Consider the following 24972-nt stretch of genomic DNA (forward strand, 5'->3'; position numbering starts at 1 on the left):
TTCCTCAGGTGGGGGGAAGGTAACAACCCCAGCGCTGTAGACCAAAGGAAACAATGCTTTATGATCTGTTGAACAAATGATAAGTCAAATTATAGAAAACACAGAACTGCAGAGATAAAAGCACATTCCCTGGGGCCAGGAAATTGTAGAGCATTTATCCAGGAAGTTTAAAATGAGAGAATTTCCCTGAGCCCACTCCCTGTATTTATCTTTCCCATTCTCATTTTTCAGTCTTCATTTCTCATTTCCTGTATCTTACTGACATTTTCTAACAATCAATCTATATGGAGGTAAGTTATATATATATACATAAATATATATACATATTTATATTTATATACATATTAGTTTAAATATTTAAAAGTTATATTTGTCTCCAAATGGTGACACAGATTCAACACTTTCCATCCGAAACAAAACAAAAAAACCCTTAATCCATAAAGCTGTAATTAACCAAAATACAGACAGCCTATCATGACAAAAATTTTAATGTTGTACCTAAGAATAAATCATTCTGTTTTTAACACTTCTTTCTGAGAAACTTCCACTTTCCACACTTTTTTTATAAAATGGGAAGCACTATTTTCCTCCTCATTAAATTTATTGCAGTTAATGAAATGAATAATGGTCACTTTCAGTTTTAAAATTCAATGTATATCAATCAATACCTGCTTTGTTAAATCACTGTCCTACATTCATTTGAAAGTTTTCATACTTACAACACAGGTAATAAGTAATAAGTTGTGCAATGATTTCTAATTTTTATTTTTATTTTATTTTTATTTTTTATTTTTTTTAAGATTTTATTTATTTATTAGAGAGAGAGAGAGAAACAGTATGAGAGGGGAGAGGGTCAGAGGGAGAAGCAGGCTCCCCGCCGAGCCGGTAGCCCGATGTGGGACTCAAACCCAGGACTCTGGGATCATGACCCAAGCATAAGGCAGTCGCTTAACCAACTGAGCCACCCAGGCGCCCTGATTTCTAATTTTTAAAGATTAGAATCTACTTGGGATATAAGACCACTTAGCCTACCCCAAACAGTTATCCTTAAACACCATGGTTATCATTTTTCCTAAGTGCTAACAAAAAAAAAAAAAAATTCCTTTGATTTTTAAGATTTAATCTAGTTCGGTTATTTTCATTGCTGATTATACTTTAAAATTCACCTCAAATTATTTTTGAGCCTATCTGCTAGATGCTGTACTAATGGCTTTACATGCAATACCAATGAGATTGGTCCATCTGCATATAGAATGATCCTGAGAACCACCCCCAGAACACCCTCAGCATCCTCCATCTGCACATGGAAAGGATTAAAATATGAAGTGGTGGGTGGTCCTGGGGCAGAGGCTGGGAGGGCCTGGCTGCCTCCACACAGATGCCCAGCAGCTCCTCCCAGCCTGTTTCTAAAGGGCAGACTGAGTGGTCAGAGCAGCTGTGACAGCCCCCAGATGGTCCCCTTGCTCAGGCAGTGAAGCCCCAAAAAAGGCTGACTTACTTGCTACGAATACCCTTCTTATGTTCCCTGCTGTTAAGGCAAACACTGGTGTTTCTATGCTGAGGACTTCTTTTCCCTCATATCTAGTATCCCAGAGTTCAAGCTGACTTCTTTTACAGTTGGTCGTTCCACAACACTTAATTAGAGAGAAAAATTCCTCAGCTTCAATAAAGTGTGCTTAATGCAGTAAGCATGCCCCTTAGAAATAGGTAAAGACTTAGAGCTTTGTTTTATTAACAAAGCTGTTGTGGGCTGAACTATGTTCCCCCCCCAAAAAAAAAACCAAAAAAAACCCCAATATGTTTAAGTCCTAAACCCCAGTACTTCAGAATGTGACTTTATTTAGAAAGAGGCTCTTTACGGAGGTAACCAAGTTAATAGTAGGTGATTAGGGTGGGTCTTGATCCAATATGGCTGGGGTCCTCTTAAAAAGAAGAAATTTGGACACAGAGACAAACACAGAGGAAAGATGGTGTGAAGATACACAGAGAGGGCCATAAAAAGACACACAGAGAGGATTGGAGTGGTGCATCCACAAGCCAACGAATGCCAAAGATTGCTGGCAAACCACCAGAGGCTAAGAAGAAGCAAGGAATGATTCTGCTACACGTTTCAGAGGGAGCATGGCCGTGGGACACCTTGTTTTCAGGCTTCCAGCCTCCAGAATTATGAAACAATTAAGTTTCCATTGTTTTAAGTCACCCAGTTTGTGTTACTTGTTACAGCAGCCTTAGGAAACTAATACATTAACCAAAATTCTTTTCAGGCTCCTTTTTTGCTCCCCATTATTATTTTGTGAGTTTGACTAGTAGGAGTTGAATGGCTGTTCTGATTTTCACTTTTAGTAAATTATCTTTTCTTGGCCTCAGAGATGGAATTTAATCTTAATTCCATTGCTGCTGCAAATTAAGGTGTAAAAAGAGTTCCACTATTAAAAGAGATCCTCACTTCATGTTGTAGGACCTAAGGAAGTTTAGTGATAAGATCCACAGACTCTGGCTCCTACAATGCCTTGGTATTACAGCCTCAGCACAAAAGGCAATTCTCCCACCCCCACCCTCCAAATGAACCAGAGTTTAAATGACAAAAGACTTACCATTATTTGCTTGACAAATCAGCCTCTGCCAGTACCATCTCGCATCTGCAAATCTGCTTGTCACTACATCCAGAGGAGAGCTGGGGATATCTCTAGGCTTCAGGGATGCTTCCAGCAGCAGTAAGATTCATCTCCACATTATAAGCCATGTGCCTGTAGGCATGTCAGTGTTCCCAGTTACACACAAATCTAAGTGAATTAAAGACACAGAGCTCTGTTCCCATCCTTTCTAATAATACTAGTGAAAATGTAATAGAAAATGAAGCGAATCTTACAGCCTCTAATTATAGTGAGGTTCTTTTTTAAATTTCTGATTATTTCAATATCTTTTTCTAGGTCAAAATATTTACTGTAAGACCTCTCTCTCATAAAATGCTATCAAACCATTCATTTATTTATCTCTTTATTCAACAAGCAGCTATTAATACATAAATAAACACCAACCATTTCTTGGGAGCTTACTATGTACCAGGCACTGTGCTGGGTGCTTTACCTTATCACTTTTGACTCTTCATAACAACCACATAAGGTATATACTATTACCCCATTTATGGAGAAGAAGACTAAGTGACATTCACCTGCCCAAGGGTCCATACCCAATTTACATAGTTAACACTTGACACCAAATCTCTGACTTCATAGTCTATACTCTTAACTATTCAGCTATTCCGCCTCTGTTTAGTGCTCATTAGGTGTCAGCTATTGTGCTAAGAACAAGGGAAAACAACATTTTTTTTTTCCAACAGCTATATTCCTTGTGGTCAAGGAACTGACAGTTTAGGGAGGGAAAGTGATAAATAAGCATCGCTTTAATATAGAGTCTGATAATCCCAGAAATGAAGTTGTTTAGGCTGCTATAGCTCATATCAAAATCTCTTAATACACAAAGCCAAAGACTCTCCCCTCTATAGTATTTATTTAAAACAAGGATCTTCAAAAGAAATATTCTAAATGAACGAAAGGAAATAAGAAAATTAAAATATGTACATATGCTGACTTGGAACTCAATCTGAAATAATCCAGAAGGCCAGCATACCTAACCCGTCTTGGCAAAACTAGGAAGCAGTTATAAAGTCATAAAGATAATGTGATAAGAGCAGCCATCCCCTTTCTCTCCTGGCCAAAGCCTCCTGGAAGAGGACACGGAGTCTGTCCTCTCTTGCCTCCCTCTCTCAGACGGATTCCAAATCCCCATCAGGAGTCCCCTTGCTGCCATCAGAGAAGAAAGCATCTGTTGTAACCCAGAACAGCATGCATTCCCAATGTTCAAGCTTTATTCAAATCTTTGCTTGTCTTTGGCCTGATTTGTTCAAGCTCCCTAAGGCTGAGGGTTCCTGCTAAATGTTGCCTTATCCAATTATCAGCCATATGCAACCTTGTGGCATTTTGCAGCTGAAGCAGACCTTAGAGATCATTCCCCTGAACCTGCTCATTACTCTGTCACCCCTTGCATTTATGCAATGAGTTTGTTCTGTTTAATTTGTATTTATACAGTTGGTGCTTTGGTAGTATACTTAAGGATTTTTCCTCAATGCATTTTCTCTCTCAACTAAATTACAAGATCCTCAAGTATGGGGAGTGTACGGAGTATGAAGTATCTTTGTATTTATAGTTCTTTCCAATGGTTTTCATACAGTGGGTGCTCAGTAAAAGTTGTTGAGTAGACAATCCAAAATATAAAAAGTAGAATAGTCAGAAAATACATTTAGAAGAACTTTTCTTCATTTAGTTGAGCACCCCACCTATTCCCCAAAGCTTTTCTAAACTAATTAGAGCAGAATTCAAAACTGAGTTTGGACCTGGGTTACTTTATCTTATAGTCCTATGAGATCGGTTCACATTAAACATTTATCCCTGTTACTCTGAACTTTTTGGTTGCCAGTAACAGAAACCCACTCATGATTAATTAAGAAAAATAGAATGAAAAATACCAGGAGGCTACAAGGACAGGAAATAAACTGAGCTTTACAACAGGGCCTCCGATACCATCAGAAACACCTCCCAACTTTCATCTCTGCTCCCCTTTACCTATACCCTTTATTCATCTCCAGCTCCATATTTCTATCTCTCTTTCAGATAACTATATGAGGGAAAGCAAGGTGGCTAGCAGGTACTGAGACTACATGCTGCAGGTGCACCCAATGAATTTTTTTGGCCCAATTCCAAATTTCCTAAGGAAGGGTCCCTGGTAGACCCAATTTGTGTCTTTTGTCAACCTCTGGACTATGACCAGAAACACAGGATCATGCAATATCTTGATTATTTCCATTCTAATGAGGAGAGAATTTGATAAGAGAGATTTCCCAGATGAGATCAGGCGCGTTCAGGGTGGTATGGCGTAGACACAGATGAAACCTTTGTTATTAAAAGCTGACATTTAAAAGTAAAAAAAAAAGAGAGAGAGAGAGATTTCCCAGAAAAAAGAAAAAAAAAAATCAGACCTAGACAGAAAAAAAAATCAGTCGGAATCTACTGTAATTACTATGTCTATATAACCAGTTACTCACGTTCTCTAAATTCTAAGTCAGAGAATGAAGTCCCAACAACTTATCTCTTGCACACAGATGTGCTCAAATGTTATATGATTATTTAGAAGAAGTAACAACTTAGTAAATGTGTGCAGGTGATGACAACCATATGAATGATCATAAGTTGTTCTTTTTATGTCTTTGACTCATGTCTCAATATTTTATTCATTTATTTTCTGTCTCAACATTTTATTTAATTAATTAATTTAAGTGTCTCTAAATCCCTCTTCTAATTCAATTTCCTTCTTTACCTTCTGAAATTAGTTGATTGCTTAAGGGATAATTTGACTCTCTTCTAGAATCATAAAGATAAAGTCTAATCCTAGGAGAATTACTAAGTCCTCTAGAGAATTAGAGAATTTCAGTGGTGTAGATGCAGCCAGAGAGCAAGATTCATAGATTTCTGTCATGGTGTAACATATAGGAACAACCACTGTGATATTTTCAAGGCCCCATGAGCTAAGAGTTGTATAGAGCCCCATGAAAATACCCCAACAACTTAACGACCAAGTCCAGGCAAATTCTAGGAATTTTCTTCAACCACATATTTAACATAATAAACTCCACGAAGTAGCCTAGAGAGAAAATGACAAGTATACAAGACCCAATGTTCTTTGAGTGTAGAAAATTCTAGCATGAGAAACTATTTTTTGTGAGACCAGGATAATATATATGCAGGAACCAGCTAAATGTAACTGAATGAGTGTTCTGAAGCAAGACATTCACTGTGAATAGTGTGCCCAAAACCTCAGGGTTCCAAATCTTCCTTCCCTACAGAGACTTGTATTTGCCCATTCATTATTTGGAGCAGAGATGACTGACTGTGGGACCCTCAAATCATGCATAATATAAAGAGACTTATTTCCCTCAGGCTTCCAGATTGTCAGGCGAGGCCATCCAGGGCATGATGGCATTAAAATCCAAATAGTCACTGAACAACAAAATGTATTACAATTTGATCCAGTCCAGGCCAGTCAAGGTCTCATTATACAGGCCCTCAGGGCTGAGAAGAGGCAGGAGAACAATGATGAAAATGTACGTTGCCATGGTGTCCCTGCTGCATCCCCTGGTTTCACAGGGGTGGAACTGAGTCCCTTTGAACTAATTTGGTGGCAAGCATCTTCTTGAATGATTCTGCATCCCACACTGATCATCATAAATTCTTCAGGTTTCCTAAGTGATCTTTTCCCAATCCCAAAATGGACTTGCTTATTGTAGCTGAGAGAGAAAAGCAATTTTACCATGAAGTATATGCAGTTTTTGACATACGGGATTATTAAGAGAGAAAAGAGAGCATAATCAGGAGCAGAGTGACACATTGGGAATAAGATCAGGGTTCTCATCCTAGCTCTGTTACCAAATCCCAGGGTCACTTTCAGAAAAAGCCTAAATTCGCTGAACCCTCACTTTCTTTATCTTATCTAAGATGTACTTGAAGTAGAACTATTGGGGTGCCTGGGTGGCTCAGTCAGTTGAGCATCCGACTCTTGGTTTCGGCTCAGATCATGATCTCAGGGTCCTGGGATCAAGCCCTGCATATCGAGCTCTGAGCACAGTAGGGAGTCTGCTTGAGATTCTCCCTCTCCCTCTGCACCTACCCACCCCCACACACTCTCTCTCTCTCAAATAAATAAAATCTTAAAAAAAAAAAAAAAGAGGCACAACTATTTTATTTATGACCAAGAAAGGAAAAACACAACCGTTTATGACTGCAATATGCCATGGATTAAAAATGCATCCTGATTGCAGAGATGTTAAAATATGAAAAACATATTTTAGAATCAGTGATAAATGTATAATTGAGGGGTGGAGGTTTAGCAAAATAGTTACTTCTGAAAGTGGTCCTCTCTGGTTGCTTGCTCTTTTCAAGAAATGACTATGGGAATTGTTGACTTCCCTTCTCTCTGCAGCTGCACTTAAGCAGTTGAAAATAGCTGCAGAAAGGAAAGGAGCAGGGCTTTTAGGGAAAATGCACTTCTGTCGGGTAGTTGTAGAGTGTCTCTGAATCACTTAGGCATTGGAAAGTTAAATTCCTTGCCTGTTTTAAACAAAAGCCAAAGTCAGGGATTTGCCAAAGGTCAGCTCTTGCTCCCTGCTGACCACCCAGCTTTCAAAGCACTTGTCCTCATCACACTGGAATCACCTCACTTCCAACTTCTGCATTAGTTACCTCTTCCTTCCCCCTCACCCTCTCTCCCTTCCCCTTTTCTTTCCTTTTCCTTCCTTTTCCCCAGCTGTCAATATTTATTAAGCACATACTCTGTGTTTAATAAATCACATATAAATAAATAATAGGCACCATCTGACCTGTCTTCAAGCAACACACTCATCTTGAGTGAAAGGCAGCAACACTTGAAATGCAGTGGGATCAGGTAAGCCTTTCCCAGGAGGTGACATGAAAATTGAGACCCGAAGCATTATTAGGAGAGTGTCAATTCACACAATAGATCGCATCAGAGCAGAGAATTGAGTGCTCTGGTTAACCGAATTCTGGTTAACTGAACTCAAAAACATTTGACTTGCACGCTTTCTACTTTCTCCCATAATCTAAGCTGATTTTAACTCCTGTCCAGATCACTTTTTACACTAGCCAATCAGTAGCCTCTCTTCCACCCTATCAATCCTGCTCCCTTGTTGTCCACACCTGCTTAGCTCTTCCAGGTACCTAAAGTGCCTTCTCTCCACTCTTCCACCCAATTCAACCTATGACTTAAAGAGCACCTATTATGCATCTCAGCACAGTTTTCTCAGAGGAAAACTGAGATGCAGAGTGGTTTAACAACTAGCCTGAGGTCACACAGCCTGTAAGTAGCCATGCAGAATTCAGACCAGGACAAACTGTCCCCCAAATCCCTTCTCTTCTCACTATACCACACTGGCTAGCATAGCCAGAGCTCTTCTTGTTTCAAGGCCAATCTCAGGTCATACCATCCCCCTGAGTTTCCCTCTAATAGTTGTAGCAGATCTTACTTTCCCTAGTCTTTCTGTATGCATTCCCTTAAGCTTCTTATAGACTGACATTGTTTTTAAATGTGCATACGTATTTTTCAACAAAATTGTAGACAAGTTGTGGGCAGGAGTTATATTGGGATTTGGGATTATTGATGCATGACAGATAACAGGCTTTTCTTTTTTGTACATGCAGGTTGTAAGATCGGGATATTAACAATTTGAAGGAACTCTTAGCTGGGTTCCAGGTAAGGGACAATTTTGGTGATACGGGGCCACAGAAGCTTTCAGAGGCACCAGCCAGACCAGTTTTGCTCTTAATTCAGTTCTCCTTTCAAGCAGTGCCATGAACTTAGTAAGCATTCACTGGCAATGGGAAATGAACAAAAATTAAGGATATAAAAGGTTTCTTGAGTTTTGAACTCCCTCCTAGAGCAACCAGACCAGAAAAGTATCCCTCTTTGAATGCAAATCAAATGCCATTTTGGATGAGAAATTACATTTTTCCATTGAAATTTCTCAGGATGTGAATTCTCAAGTGGATCAGAGCTGACATGTATTATTGGTTTTTATTCCTCCCCATACCTAAGTCACTCCCAGGGTGTTCACAAGGCACTTAGAGAAGTGCATTCACCTCACCAGGCTACCAATTGATCATTTAGTACATTATTACATAACTTATTACCAGTAAGTGGCAAAAGCACAGAGCGGAATTTGATTCCTTATCATTATTTGCATGACATATATAGCACACTTTTCTCCAGGCTCTGTGCAGAGAATATTTAACAAGCCACATTAACTTCCAAGCATCTAGAATTATACAGCTGAAAACAAAGGGAGCAGAAGAAAGAGCAGGAAAGGTAAAGGGTGAGATAAGGGAAAATCTGACAGAGAGAGAAAGAAAAAAGGCAGATAAAAGCAAAATCAAGTCCTAAAGGGAATGAAAGAGTATATTCCAGCTACCTGGGAGTGATGGTATCCAACAGACCACAAAACAAAACTACCTAAAGAGTTCCACTTGCCCCATGTCCTTTAGGGTGGAGGTCAATTTGTTGACCTGGATAAGGGACTATTTGGCCTAGGAAATCAGAGCAAAAATTATTTCCACTTTGTCATGAATGTGTTAAAAGTTGAAGACTGTGAGCATAAGGAAAACTGTATGTGGACTCCAAGTACAGAGTCTATTATGTAGTTATATGGATACAAACCATCCAAAGTATAGAGCATGAACCCCTGAAACTCTCTTCTTTCTTATTCTAAGAGTAAGAATCACCCAGAGTGACTGTCTATATCCTCAATCATCCAGGATTTTTACTTTAAATATATCAGCTTTTGTCAGTTTTTACCAGGATAGGCTTTTCTCTAGAATGTTTCCTTATTTTCAGCATTTTAATTGCCCTTTCACACACACACACACACACACACACACACACACGCTACCCAGTGGTCTAGTGAATGAAAAGCAGAGGGTTATGATATCATACAGTGATATCATACAGGGTTATCATTTCCAGGTGACTGGCTACACACACAAATATATACAGCACATGACTTTGTATTGGATGTTTAGACCTACTTTAGAGGTTGGACATTTTTCACTGATTGCATTTAAATATATATTCTAGATGTGTCTCAAAGACTATGTCAACTTTCAGTATCCCCCAAACCCCTAATTGAGGCCATGTAGGGCCTGCATCAGTTCATAAATATCTCTCTAATCATGTACGATTCTCATTACCAGGACATAATCTTTCCAAGAAAATGCCAAGAGAGAAGAGACAACTTGAAGAGATTTGGCAAAACTTCTCTGGTCATTTGCAAGAGATAAACGTTTCCTTTACCTCATTAATTCACATTTTTTGGCATACAGAATGTGCATTATCCTTGTAGTTATCACCAGCCTCAAAAAACCCTGGAAATTTTGTGAAAAAGCTTAATGGCTCATGCTATAAATGGCAAAATTCCCCCAGCTGGCATCTGTCACTTGCTAGGGCCAATCGCGGGATATTGCTTTCCAGATGAAAATTAAGCTGGAAGATAAAATGGGAAAAGCATCACAAAGTGCCTTGTAATCACCAGATATATTTGGGAGCAGCTTAATTTCCATTTGTCTAGGCTTTCCAATATTTACCACAGAGTTTTCATTTGGGAATGGGAAACCAGGCTTGCATGATAAATAATAGATACGTTGTTTCAAAGGATGGTATGTACAGTATCCATTCTTTAACCATCCACATATCCTTTCAGCAAATACATGTGGAATATGTATTGTGTGTGCTTCATATTTTGGAAGATACAAGGAAGAGTAAGTCATATACTGTCCCCAAGGAGCTTACAGTCTTCTTTGGGGGTGGGGGAAGACATAGAAAAAAATCTGGTTATAATCAAAGGCAAACAACTTACATCAGAGATATACCTCTCCACTCCACCTTTTTTCTTAACTATGTTGAGAGACAGTTTAGGGATAGATAGCATCTCCAAGTTCATGATTTCAAATCATAAGGGTGAATCCACTGGTACCCATTTTAAAAATAAACTATTATTTATCATTTTTGTATGTCAGTTTGTTGAAATGGAGACAAGAATGCACAAAGCATATTCATGGAAACTTGTGTTGTCAGTTTTATCTGCAGCATAGGGAATTTGTAGAGTGTTTTAGAAGAAAAAGCCTGAAAAGATATGGTATATCCACATTGTAGAGTGTCTTTAAAGCAAGGTTCTGGCTGGGTTTACTTCAGTAAGCAATAGCTGCTACTGAAAGTTTTTAAACAGGGCCAAAGTTCAAAAAATAATCTCATTAAAAGATGTATTCACATATGCATGAATTATGAGCAGGGGATCTGGGAGTTAGGTAACCAGTTAGGAAGGTATTATATTCTTGATAACCAGTGATAGAAGAATGAACTAAAGTAGTAATAGGGAGAAAAAAAATGGAGTTTAGTTTTCATCTCATTGAGTTTGAGTCAATGGGTCATGCTGCAGGAGAAAATATGAGCAAACAACTGGAGATGTAGGCCTGAGAAAGATCATTGCCATGATAGAAAGTTTGGAGGCATTTTTTAAGAAGTTTCATTCTTAGAAAGACTACAGATAGCTACAGAGAGAAACAAGAAGGATCAAGAAGGAGCATCCTCATTTAGGAAGAAGGAAGAGGACCAAAGGGTAGGTCTTAATAGCAGTAAAGGAGAGCCAAAGGAGCATAGGAACATGCAGCATCACAAAGTTCAACTGAAACTTTAAGAGGTATATCTTAGTCTGTTTGGGCTGCTATAACCAAATGCCATAAAAACAAACATTTATTTCTCATAGATCTAGAGTCTTGAAGTCAAAAGATCAAGGTGCAGTATGGTTGGGTTCTTGGTGAGAACTCTTCCTGGTTAGCAGATGGCTGCCTTCTTGCTATATTCTCAGAGCGATAAGGAGCAATCTCCTCTCTGGTATCTCTTCTCTTAAAGGCACTAATCCTATTCATGAGAGTTCCACCCTTATGTTCTAATTACCTCTCAAAGGCCTCTCTTCCAAATACCATCACATTGGGGATTAGAAGGGCTTCAACATTTGAATTTGTGGGGGGACACAAACATTTAGTTTACATCAATGTGGATGGCCAAGGCATCTCACAGTGCAAAGAGAGTACAGAAGTCAAGAACTCAGAGGAAGTAATTTGAGTTACAGACTATAAGATGTCAGTGATCACAAAGAGACCAGTCTGATCAGAATACTGAGGTTGGAAGCTAGATCCCAGGGAGTTTGTGAGTGTCAAAGAGGTGAAGATGGCAGGTGCAAACTAAGATGTTTGTTAGTAAAAGCAAAATGAAGAGATGGTATCAGAGTCAAGGTACCCAGGGGAGTTTGCTTTTTGACTACTTGTTCCTTCAGTTTGTGTGTCTGTTTTTAGTTGATGGCAACTTGAGCATGTTTGTCAGGGGAATGTTCAGTAACTCCAGAGAACATATTGGACTAAAATTTAAAGGGAATAACCAGCAGAGCCAGATCCCAGCAGAAGCAGAAGGCAATGAGATTGAGACCAGTGATGAAGCAGAAGGATGCCTCTTTCCCTGGGATTAGAGGACAAGAGTGGAAAATGGTTGAAAATACTGAGAATACTGGAAGAGAAGGTTCTCTCACTCACGACAGTAAAGTAGGCCCCAGATAACTCTAGAGTCAGAGGATGATGAGGATGATGACCAGGCTCAGAGAGCCTGCAGAAGGCAAGACAGTTTAGAGCCAGGACTCAGCAGAATGTGAGAGGGGACTAAAAAGAGAAAGCAAAAGCACTGCCAAGCAGCATGGAAGGCCCCACTGCGGTAGCTAAATACATTTCATTTAAAGCCCTGGGATTAGTTTTGTGACTTACTCTGTGGATTGCCAGCAGCCCTTGAACAAAAAGGAAAAAAAACAAAGCCCACAAAGTGACAAGGTAGAACTATTAGCTGTGTGTGCGGCTGTTTGCCAGTATCCTTTGTAGCTGGTGAGAATAGCAGAAGGTCTGGAGGTCAGGGAGATCAACAGTGAAGGCAAGAGTGTTACTGAGATTTTTAGCATTGAGGTCTACTCTGGATAGGAAGATCACCAAGACCCAGATCATGTTCTGAATGGTAATGGGAGAGGTGGGTGTACATAAGGTCAAGTATCTGCACTTCATCCTTCTTAGAAATATGGATTACAGATATGGGAAAATTTCTCATTCCTTTTGAGGTAGATCAGCCCTTGGTATCCAAATTAATCCAAGGAACACTGCCCCATCCTCCTATACAGCTCAGGAGGATATACCTCGATGGCTACTAAGTTGTCTTGTCAGAAACTTCCACACTAAACACTGATCTTTGCCTCACCAAGACAGCTCAGGCATAGAAAATAACTGTGGTTACTTAAGAGGCAAAGCTCCATAGTCACTGGGAACAGGAGAAAACAGTAGTCAGTAAGTCTTTGTGAAGAATCTAGATATACAACATGAACAGGAGTTTTGACCCTTCAGGAAACTTCCCATGCTCTCTCTCTACATGTGCTTTACAGTATTTTCTACAATATTCCTTTAAGTATGAGGGCCATAGCACATACTCCAATTAGATAAAGCTTCCACCAATAAAGAAGTGTCTTGTTTCATTAGATTTGAGTTCATTCAGTTGCCAATAACATTTTGATTTTCAGCTGAATAAACAATAAATCCAGGAGGCTATTTAGATGTATGGTACACTTGAAAGAAGCTTTTTAGGACACAGAAGCCAAAGCTGTTTACTCTAACATTAAAAAGATAATGTAGCTAGGCTGAATGAACCCATTTAGGGATGCATTTCTTCCCAAGGGAAACTACAAAGTTATTCTTCACAAGGAGGCATTGCTGCCCCCACACAATTAGACATTGGGGATCAGATAAAGTGTTACTATACTTATCACTCTGAACTACAAAGCCTTCATATAAATCCAATTACCCACTTAGATAACCAAAGAAATGTGCTTTTTAGGGCAAATAACCTATTTCAGAGAAAAAGTTATTTCATGTAAAGAATGCTATATGAAAGAATGAAATTAGAACAAGTCTCTCTCTCTGCCTCCCTCCCTCCCTCCCCTCTCTCCTTCTTCCCTTCTCACCATATGGAATATGGGACTGGCTGCTGGCAGGGCTCTCTCTTAGGGGGCTGCCTTCCAAAGGTAGCCCTCAGGGCATGGCATGGATCACAGGCTAGAGCAGAAATTGGGTAAACAACACAAGAGTCAGTGGGATCCATTCTTCTGCACTGGAGGCATGAATGTTGACTGATCCTAGGGTCAGGGGAGGTAGTTATGACCCAGAACCCACTGATGGGGGTTCTAGTTATAAAAATTTTAGAGAAGGAAAACTGCTTGAAAATACTTCAAAAAAAATAAATCAACAGTATCTCACTGTGTCTGAAGGGGAGCTGACTATATCACAGAGTTCTAATGATAAAGACTTCTACAGTCTGATTGGTCAATCACTGGTCCCTAATAAGCACTATTCAGTTCAACCTCCCACCTTGGTCCATGCTATTTTGTTCAAGGGCTCTTCCCCTTCCCTTGTCCTCTCCCCGCACCCCTCATCACCCCCCTCACTGCAATACTTACTCAGACTTCAGCAGTTCCAAACTCAACAACTCCAGTTCTTAGCCTTCTCTTCCCCTCTAAAACCTTCCTATCACCTATTGTATGCCATTCACATGTCCCATATTTTTTCGGCACCATAATGTCAGTTTATATATATATATCTTGACTACTTAATTGCATTGTGGTTGTTCAGTATCATAGACTTTGGCTCCACCCCCAGAGATGTTACATTTAAAGTTACTGAGAACTGAAACCCTTTTGGGTTCAAAGACACACTTATATAAATGCCCACAGTCCACTAAGTGCCCTTTTTGGTTCATGGATAAATCAATCCAACTTCCAATCCAGTGTGATGCAAAAAAAGACAGCAGAAGAGCACTGCTCTTTTGTCAATGTTTGAATTAGTTTGCCCTAGATGAACAAATCAAACTCAGCTCTGAACATAGTAGGACTTAGAAGGACAGGTGTTTGCTGGAGGCCTCCATGAAGTCAGATATAGAGACCTGAGTCAGATATAGAGACCTATAGAGATATAGAGACTTAGAAGGACAGGTGTTTGCTGGAGGCCTCCATGAAGTCAGATATAGAGACCTGAGGACACTCGGGGTCATCTTTGAATAAAATCCACACTTGCTAAAGGTCTACTTTGTTTGTCTCACCCTCACTATCATGGTGCTGCCATGACAAAAAAGAAGGGGTGTTGTGACCAAACCTGTTGCTGGACTGATGACTCTGTGAGAAACAGAATATAGAAGTGTGGCCCAGCAAATTTCCTTACTAGAAACTGGGTAGATTCTTGAGAACTAATGTATAAACTGCAGCTAACCCTTGGTTCTGGGTTTTTCTCCTGTGCAAGATTCCTCTGCACTTACCACTGAATCCTGAGTAATTCTTCATGAGCAACTGAAGGGATTGTCCACTCATGTCCTTATTCACACATATACTGCCCGTGTGCTCATCCCACAGTAAAAAGAAGCAAAAGTAACCTCAATCAAGTCCTGGTTATCATCTACTACAATCTATGAAATGACTCATGGTCTTCACCCACCTAAGGGGGATGTGCCCACTCTTGAGACCAGAAAAGTTCATTTGTTCTGACCCTCCAAGACCTTCAGCCTTGATCTTGGAAATTTGGTGGTCTTATTTTCAATTGCTAAGTGCTGCCCGATAACCAAAAACTCAAGCCTAGAGAAGATAAGACATCAGTCTGGATAGCACCATACTTTATCTTAAGACTCAAAGTCTTTCACATGTGACCCTCCTGTAAGCCACCTGACCATGTGGTTTGGAGAGTACCTAAAAATTCCCAACACAATGAAACCACCAGAACCCAGAAATCTTTAAAAACTGGGTGAAACATTTCTTTTATCTCAGTTTGCTAAAAAAAAAAAAAAAAAAAACATCAAACACAAGTAAGCACCATTCTCCTAGGTATTCCTTCTTAGATTTTATTTTTAATGAAACATTTGGTATCAAAACATACTTATGAAGTGTTATACCACATATCGGCAGTTTTAAGAGGCAGTTTTTCCCCTCAAAGACCTAAAAGTTTCAGGCTCACATGGCATTACCCAGCTCTTCAAAGTTTACTAAAATAAATCTCAAGAGCTTTGAATGTACTATTTAGAACTCTCTGTTGACTTGGAAACAGCAGAGCATTTTTGCCCTTCTCGTATCTCCTGAGGACTGTTTCTCAAGGGCAGGGAACTCTCCCTCAGCAAAGATGGAAAACAGGGAAACAGCACTTCATGCCTCATAGGCTTTACAAGTGAACTTATTTCTTACCCAGTGGGATTTCTTAGGTTGTCTTCCTCATTCAGCCCCTAAAATGAAGCCCTTCCTAGCTGTCATCAATGGTACCTTTGATCTATGCTCCAGAAGGCCCCATTCTGGCCCTCCTCCAGCCCCACCCCTCCTCACAGAGCAAGAGAGGTGTCAGGACCCACTCACGCCTGGGAAGATGTCCCAGGCACTTAGGATTCCCGAATTCCCTGCCTAAATAGCCCAAAACTGTTTTTGTGGCCATATGACACAGCCCTATCTTGAGAGTCTCCCCATGAGACAGGCACAATTAGAAGAATCAAAGTATGTTAGTAATTTTGAGGATGTAAGATTTATTTAAAAATCATCTCTGCTCATTGTCATAAAGTCAGTGAGATTTTAAGGGTGTATGGACCTTTGGAAATTCTCATTCTCTCATTTTATGGTCTAGCACTGTGGGCAAGAGCAGGGAGGGGCCTTGCCTTGACTGGAATCTTACTCCAACTATTAGAGGTCTACAACCACTTTTCTGAAACCCTTATGGGAAGATGTGTTTCGAGGTTCAGAATTCAGGGCGTGTTAGAAAGGTGACATAAAATATCATACCCCCAATGGAGTCTAAGGCAGCAGTTCACAATCAAACACAGTAATATTTCTGCAAGAAACACACTGATATTCACACTGTAGTGGATTGAATTGTGTCTCTACACCCCCATTCAAATGTTGAAGTCCTAACACTCAGTAACTCAGAATATAATTGTAGTTGGAGACAGAGTCTTTAAAGAGGTAACTGAGTTAAAATGAGGCCATTAGTGTGGGCCTAATCCAATGTGAATGGTGTCCTTCTAAGAAGAGGAAATTAAGACACAGGCACAAAAGGAAGACCACGTAAAGACAAGGAAGAGAAGACCATCTACAAGCCAAAAAGAGAGGCCTCCAAAGAAACTAACCTTTCTGACACTTTGATCTCAGACCTCCTGCCTCCAGAACTGTAAAGCAAACAATTTCTGTTGTTAAAGCCCGTGGTTCTTTGTTATGGCAGCCCTATCAAACTAATACACACACCAAGTAAAGATAATGAATAACCTTATGTGAGTACAATCAGGTTCTACTCCCAAATGAGTTATGGAAAAACCTCCTGTTTTCGGAATTTTCTTGGCTTTCAGGAGAACAGAGTATGGGCCTGTCCTATCTACAGGCCCATGAACAAGTTGCCTAACCCAGCCAACAGCCTGGAGTCACAAAACTTTCCAAGAACACAGAGCAATCTGTGAGTCCCTTCCATGCTATGGAAATACCCTTAACAGCCTGGCTGTGCATGTTTCCAGGCTGCCCTAAAACCTGGTTTCAGATGAATATGAACCCAGCCAATGAAACAAGTCCTACTGCACAAGGACCCTTTGCATGGAAATTCTAAATCAGCCTCTTACCAGGTCCTCCTAAAATGGCTAAATGCTTCAGATTCTTTGAATTCTGTAGCCTTATTACTCCTTATGTTTTGGCATCATTGGGTAACTGACATTCTCTCTCTCTCTCTCTGCTATACTTACATTTGGATTGGTTTCTACATTGAATTAAAAGAAGGGGAACAACCTCAGAGCTTCTGCCAGGTAAAAAGCACATATGTGTGTATGTAAAAGAAAAATAAAATATTTGCAAATAGTTTTATTTAGCAACCAACCAGCTGTCCTTTCCCTACTTTTCCAAATCCTTGATTAGGGCAAGCAGCCAGTTACAAAATTTGAGAATTCATTATTTAGCAGTGGAGAACAAGCTCAGTTACTAAACTCTTTAAAGAAACAGTAAGTATCATTTTTATTCTGGAGTTCCATGTATATCACCTGCTGGCTTTATTTCTTGAGTTTCTTGGTTTTTCCTAAACTGACTAATCATCCATTAAAATTCTACCCTGCATACTCCTCACCAAGTCACAGATAACCTTACTTTGAAAGACTAGCCTATTGCTTATTACATACTTATATAGCAATACAAATACAAAAAGTAATGATAATGATAATGCTTCCCCTTGCCAGACACTACTCTAACCACTTTTGCATATAACTCATTGAATGATCAGAAGTCTGTTACTGTTATTATTAAGTCCATCTTATTGATGAGGAAACTGAGACATGGAGAGGTAAAATAATTTAGGTTATTTATTTCCAAGGTCACATCCTAATAATAGTAAGTGAGAGAACAGAGACTTAAACCCAAGCAGCCTGGCCATGAAGTCCAGACTCTTAGCCAATAACCCTGCACCCATCCAGCTGTAAACCATTTCCACAGGCAAACATGGATAGCCACACAATCCCAATGAGAAATATTACTCTCAGTACATACATGCAGACCTTATAAATGTCTTTTTTTTTTAAGAGACTTTTTTTAGAGTGGTTTAGGTTCACAACAAAATTGAGAGTAAGATACAGAGATTTCCCACAGACCCCTTGCCTCCATACACGCATGGCCTCCCTCATTATCAACATTACTTATGAGAACGGCACATTTGTTACAAAGGATGGACCTATACTGACACATCATTATCACCCAGAGTCCAAAATTTGCCTTAGGGTCCATGTTTGGTGTTGTACATTCTATGGGTCTGGACAAACATAATGACATATATCGATCATTGCAATATCATACAAATATTGTCACTGCCCTAAAAATGATCTGTTCTCTGACTTTTCATCTCCACTCCCCTCAACCCCTGGCAACCACTGATCTTTTATTGTCTCCATAGTTTTGCCTTCTCCAGAATGTCATATAATTGGAATCATACAAAATGTAGCCTTTTCAGATTGCCTTCTCACTTAACAACATGCATTAAGTTTCCTCAATCTCTTTCCATGGCTTGATGGCTCATTCCATGGTCTGGATGTACCACAGTTTATTTATCCATTCACTTGCTGAAGGATATCCTGGTTGCTTCTGAGTTTGAGAAATTATGAATATAACTGTTATAAACATCTCAGAGTGTGGCAAATTATAGGTCATTTCCTCTTCTGCTATTTCCTTTTTTAATGGGCACACTTCTACTTGCACATTGGTAAGAATGTTTTTATGCTGATTTAGACCTCCTTCAATATTCTCACTCTAATCAGGACTGACACAATGAAATGAGTCTTCTCTTCACACATATACTTTAAAACATTCATTTAAGTTGTCTTTCTTTCCTTAAGATGCTGACATTTGAACAACAAAAAAAGCAAGCATGTAAATAAAGTATTTCAATGGACCTGTTCAAGAAAGCTTTCCAGTGAAGTTTCAAGAGAAGAGGGAAGAAAAAGTCCAGATAAAAATGGTAAAACTAAGCACTGTGTAAGAAAAGAAGGTTGGTCAGAGAAAGAAAAACTGATCATGGAGAAAGAAGCTAATGATTCTCTGGAGGAAACAACAGGAAAAAGAACCCAGAATAATGCACACGACATCCAATACTCAGAAATCTATGCACACACTGTGAGGCATTAAAAAAAGGGAATGTATATGTTAACATAAATATTGTGTTGTTGTTGTTGTTTTTTAAAATAGGGATAGAGCATGATGTCAAGAATCAAATGGAAATTCCTTCCCCATAGATTCAGAGGAATGAAGTTTTCACATTAGTTGCAACAGAAGGGTACACCTTGTTTAAGGAAACATACAAGTTGAGAAGGAGAAAGATCACTGTGATGTTAATAAGAGAGCATTCACTATAAGATTTATATACTAAATGTAAAATTAAATGGACATCAATATATTGTCCTTATTTATGAGAAAGTCTTATTCTGTCAAAGTCTCAAAGCCTTCTTGTGAGTCTATCTTCCCAGGGTCTTCACACAGAAAATGCTTCCAGGAGCAATTCAGATGGCTGGTTCCTCATCTCATTCACATCTTTACTTAAAAGAAGTTTTCCCTGGGGTGCCTGGGTGGCTCAGTCAGTTAAGCGTCTGCCTTTGGTTCAGGTCATGATCTCAGGGTCCTGGGATCGAACCCAGCATCAGGCTCCCTGCTCAGCGGGGAGTCTGTTTCTTCCTCTCCCTCTGCCCCCCTCACCCCGTTCATTTTCTCTCTCTCAAATAAATAAAATCTTAAAAAAAAAAAGTTTTCCCTGACTGCCCTATATAAAAGACCACTCACTCACCTCTCCTTGCTTAATTTTTCTCATTTAATAAAACACATTAATTTGTTTTTGCTCTTAGAATATAAACCATGAAAGCAGTGACTTGATTTTGTTCCTTGCTATAGCTATAGGGCCTAGAATAGTGTCTGGCACATTAGCTGTAGATGCTTAATAAATGGTTATTGAATGAATAAAAGAATGAATGAAATCCTTATAAATAAAACTGTAAATGTGAATGAGGAGATAGTACAGTTAGGTGGACCCAAAGGGTGTTTGTTCATCAATGAATCCACAGTAATATGAGGAGAGGTTTCCAACAGCAAATAACTGGCCTCTATCCATTCCTGACACTGTACTTATTTCTATAAAAACAGTTTGTATGAAGTCACGGTATGCTTTTTCAATTTGCTTATGTCATAACTGGAGGAATAATGACAGAATTATTTTTAAGAACCTGAATGATTTAAAAAAGTAGAGTAAATATAAATATCTTACATTTAGAGTCCATAAATTTATGGGAACCAACTTAACAGTGGTATGTGAAAAAGGTATGAAAACTTGCAAAGTCGAGTATTTTCATTGCTTATTACCTCACTTACCAGTTAGATCCAACCTGGCTGCTAAATACTATGCTAGACAGACACAGATAAATTAGATATGGTCTCTACTTTCAAGAAACTTGCAGTCTATTTACAAATACATTAGTAGACAAATTTTATATAATGTAGAAATTTCTGGACTTTTAGTACATCTAATACTGGAGATGAAGGGAGAACAGTTATTTCAAATCTAATGGTTAAAGGGAGAGTTTCTGATGAAGAGGATACCTGAATTTGGTCTTAAAGGACATGCCCATGTTGGGCAGGTAAAGAAAGATTAGGAGTGCATTCCAGGCAGAGGGAATAGAATGGGCAAGGACAGAGGCATGACACAACTTAGACATACTACCAGTAACACAGTATTTCCAGAGCATGGAATTTCTGAGGTAGAAATGATGGGGAGGCAGAAAATATAGTCAGGAGCTTATTAAAGAATCTGAACTCTTCTTGAAAAGCACTGGGAAGTTAATGATGGACTTTGAGCAAAGCAATGGCTCATGGAGGATATATTTAAAGGGGGCAAACTGGAGACAGCATTTGGGAGACTCTGGCAAAAGTCCTTAGAAAGGCTAAGATGGAGGCCTAAACTAACACCATGGGAATAAAGACTGAGAAGAGAGCACATAAAAGAATATCAAAAGAACTTCTATGCCTAGAGAATGTTGATCATGGGTAGGAAAGGATCAGGTTTAATTCCAGGCTTCCAATAAATAATGAGTTGCTAATACATCCAATACCACCCTTGACAGTACACTGTTTATAAAAAAATAGAATTTAGATGAGTAGTATTTAACATTTGTCCAATCATTCATGCCATCAGTAGAATATTTTTTAACATATCCCTAAATATGTACATTTCTTCACTTATAAATGTACATATGAACAACTAAGCTATATATTTATGGATCATAGTAAGAATACAAAAATTAGAAATTAGAAATGTGAGATAAAAATATAAAGAATAAAATAAATAGAAATAGAAATTCTAATAATTCTTTTTCCACCAGGTCTAGAATAAGGTAAGGAATAGTTTCATTTCATGTGCACCGGTCTTTTTATTCTCACACTGTTCTGGGGACACTGACAAAGGAAGCACGTTGCAGAGAGGATGGCCAGGATGAGGAAAGATGTGGAGATCACATCAGGTAACTGCGGGCATTTAAGCCAGGAAAGCAAAACATAGGAAAAACAATAATGGCCACCTTCAAAATGAAGGCAGAGGTTATTCTCAGTTCCTCTACCACGTCTCTCTGTCCTCATAAAAGGCAATACTAGACTGACTAGTAAGATGATACAACCCTGACTGAGGAATAGTTGCTAGAAAGCAGTAACACTGTGGTTTTAAAGGTTACTACTTATATGTGGCTCTTTGCTCTTCATGCCTCCAAGCCATCAATGCAGTCAATTCCCCAGGAGCGGATGCAAGAACACCAGCCTGGACTCCTTTCTTTGTATTCTATGATGGTCTTCCAGCAGCATGAATGGAAAAAACAAACAGGGCCATCCTGATGCCCAAAAATGTCCCACTCCAATTCTTCCTTGCTCATGCTCTGGCACTCTTATCTCCTCCAACTCTTGTTCACTAGTAAGATTTGGATTTGGGGCAAGGGAGAGAGTAAGGTTCTCCTTATGCCTTTGGACCAAATTATTTGGGCTTTTCAATGGTGTTTTGGGAAGAAGCCAAGCTTAGAACAAAGTTGTTCTCTGTTCTCATTTCCTGTACATCTCCTCAGAAATTCCACAGGCAGGAGAGCTGACTGGTCCAGGGCTGGATTTGAGTACTCCTGAGTCCTCAAGCCAAAGTCTAGGTAGTGATACTTCAACCCTGACATGACTTTCCACACAAACATATGAGTGCCAGTTGTGTAAAAGAGGGAGAAAACAGACTATAATGATTTGACAGAGAATTTTGAGTTCTTATAGGCAGGAAAAATTTACTAGCAACAAGGCAAAACCAAAAATCACTGTTCCAAAAATGGCTCCCTTTAGAGATGCTAAAATGGATGTTGGAGAGCGAGGACCAACAGAACACTGGGTTAGTAGTAAGAATGGATAAATATTAGACTCAGCTTTGTCAATAATTAGCTTTTATATTGTATCTCTGGACATTGGTACTTGTACTTGATGACCACTAAGAACCCTTTGGCTCTACATTGTATCGTTACACATCCAAAAATATGCCTGACACACAGCTCAGAGACTTTTAACTAACTGGGTCATGTTTCTATTTGTGTTTTTTTAATTAGCCTCTTAAATAATTCTACCCTTAAGCCACTGTCCCCTTGTTCACTTGTTCTTTTTTTTTTTTTTTTTTTTTAAAGATTTTATTTATTTATTTGACAGAGAGAGACACAGCCAGAGAGGGAATACAAGCAGGGGGAGTGGGAGAGGGATGAAGCAGGCTTCCCGCTGAGCAGGGAGCCCGATGCGGGGCTCGATCCCAGGACCTGGAATCATGACCTGAGCCGAAGGCAGACGCTTAACGACTGAGCCACCCAGGCGCCCCCACTTGTTCTTTTTTAAATGTTTTTCAATTTTTGTTTGCTTGTCTGTTTCTGGGAGCTAAGGCCCTAGAGCTGCCCTCAGCCCTCCCATATCTGCATCCTAACAAGTGTAAAAATAAACAGTTTTTAAAGAGTATTTCCTATAGTTTCTTCTGATTATGAGTAGCAGACCTAGTTTCAGTGGTTTTAATTTTGCCTTTAACATTCAAATATGTTTTAATCTAGGAATAAATATCAACTAGTAAACATTTTCTTTTCCCTATGTAGCTAGACACCAAACTACATGTTTTTTATATGTTGCTAATGTTATGCATAGGATATATTTACAATATTCTTTTCACTGAATGCTGGACTCTCATTTCCAGAATTTTTTTTAATGCCATGTGTTTCTTCAGAAGAATAAACAATCTTGTAATACGTGATGGTTCAATAGAGTTAAAAGAGCTGTAGGCTATTTATAGCAATTAGACCATAAAGAGAGAAACAAGCCATATGTACATTTATTATGTCCATAAAATATAACATATGGAAATAAATTCTGACAGTGATGGTGGGACTACTTGCGTGTCACATGTCAGCGTGCACCACTGGAATTAATGAATAGGATTTGTCACAATGCTTTCTTTTTGGATCTGGAAGGGTCAAATTGTCTTAATAAATATTAGCCATGGCTAATATTGGATGACATCTTAGGGACAGAGATGAACATGTCATTACCTCACCTTCCTTAGTTTCCAGTTCTTTCCTAATAATACCCAGGGATGCAAAGTGTCAACTTCTCACTCAAGCCTTGTTCCACACTCCAATGCCAGAAGAAGCTTCTGCTTCCAAGAGTCTCCTAAGTCAGCAGAAGCAAATCCTATTCCTGGGAAACTAGACCCCAGTTATTAAGTCAATGGCAGAAATACAAGTTAGTTGCAGCTGCTCCTTCACCTGGCAGAGTGGTGCTGAGCACCGTGGCCCTGCATGGTTAAGTCAGAAGCTTTGCTTCTCCTTCCAGCCTACTCTGTGGAGTGCACCATGCCCGGTGCCAGGAAAGAAGAAAATGGAGCAACCAAAGAATCAGAAAATGTGGTTCACGCCCTGAAGGAGTCAGAATACAAATGAGAGATGGAACATGCACACATAAAATAATTATGATGACCAAAATTCCCTTATTTATAAATCTCTCATTGAATTTGAAGGAGGATGGATGCTAGTAATAGTTGAATGAACCCTGACTCTTTAACAAATTTAGTATTAAGCAGTGGGTGGGATCCCCATTTAAAGGGTATCAGTGGTGCTTCATGAGAAGGGGAGACAGGGGAAAGCACCCACAGATGCAAGGGCGGGAAGCCAGAGCCAGCAAGGCAAGGCTCTCACATCATCAAAGGGGAACGCTTCCTGAGAAGGAAATCTCCTGCTTCCAAACTGAGGAGAAAGGGGAAATAGACAAATAGAAGGGGTGGGATGGAGGGGTTAAAAGACGTTGTTTGAATGCAAAATGTAAAACCCACCTTCTTCTTTCCTATGTGACTGTTGGTTATAATCTTCATTTCTCAGACATTCTCTGTGGAGTGGATTTTCTTGGGGAAATTGCAAAGACTTGCTAATTCCTCACAGAAGACTTGAGCAAGAAAGAAAGCTAATGCTACTTATGTGGACCTGGTATCTAGCCTATAATGGAAATATCACAAGCAATAAGTTAGCAGGTGTTTGCATTCTGTTGGCCTATTAAGGCTCCATTCAAATTACAACCTAATTCCAGAAACCTCAATTTAAAGTGGGTTCTCTATCCTCTAGGCACCTGTATTCTTTCATCTGTACCTCTTTTGTGGCACTTATTACTACCTGTGGTATCCATTACAAACTACTACTAGGTGTTTGTAATCTCTC

General features: G+C 39.3%; 1 long non-coding RNA gene across 2 annotated transcripts in view; it reads right to left on the minus strand.

The window, feature by feature from the left end:
- Window positions 1-24972, minus strand: part of LOC116645020 — a 218077-nt gene that overhangs the window by 94868 nt on the left and 98237 nt on the right. For both annotated transcript variants that reach the window (XR_004301895.1, XR_004301876.1), the window contains one exon: window positions 2595-2747. This is a non-coding gene — a long non-coding RNA (uncharacterized LOC116645020). The remainder of the gene's footprint in view (window positions 1-2594; window positions 2748-24972) is intronic.

Source organism: Phoca vitulina, unplaced genomic scaffold (assembly GCF_004348235.1).
Source record: "Phoca vitulina isolate PV1807 unplaced genomic scaffold, GSC_HSeal_1.0 scaffold1, whole genome shotgun sequence".
Classification (NCBI taxonomy): Eukaryota; Metazoa; Chordata; class Mammalia; order Carnivora; family Phocidae; genus Phoca; species Phoca vitulina.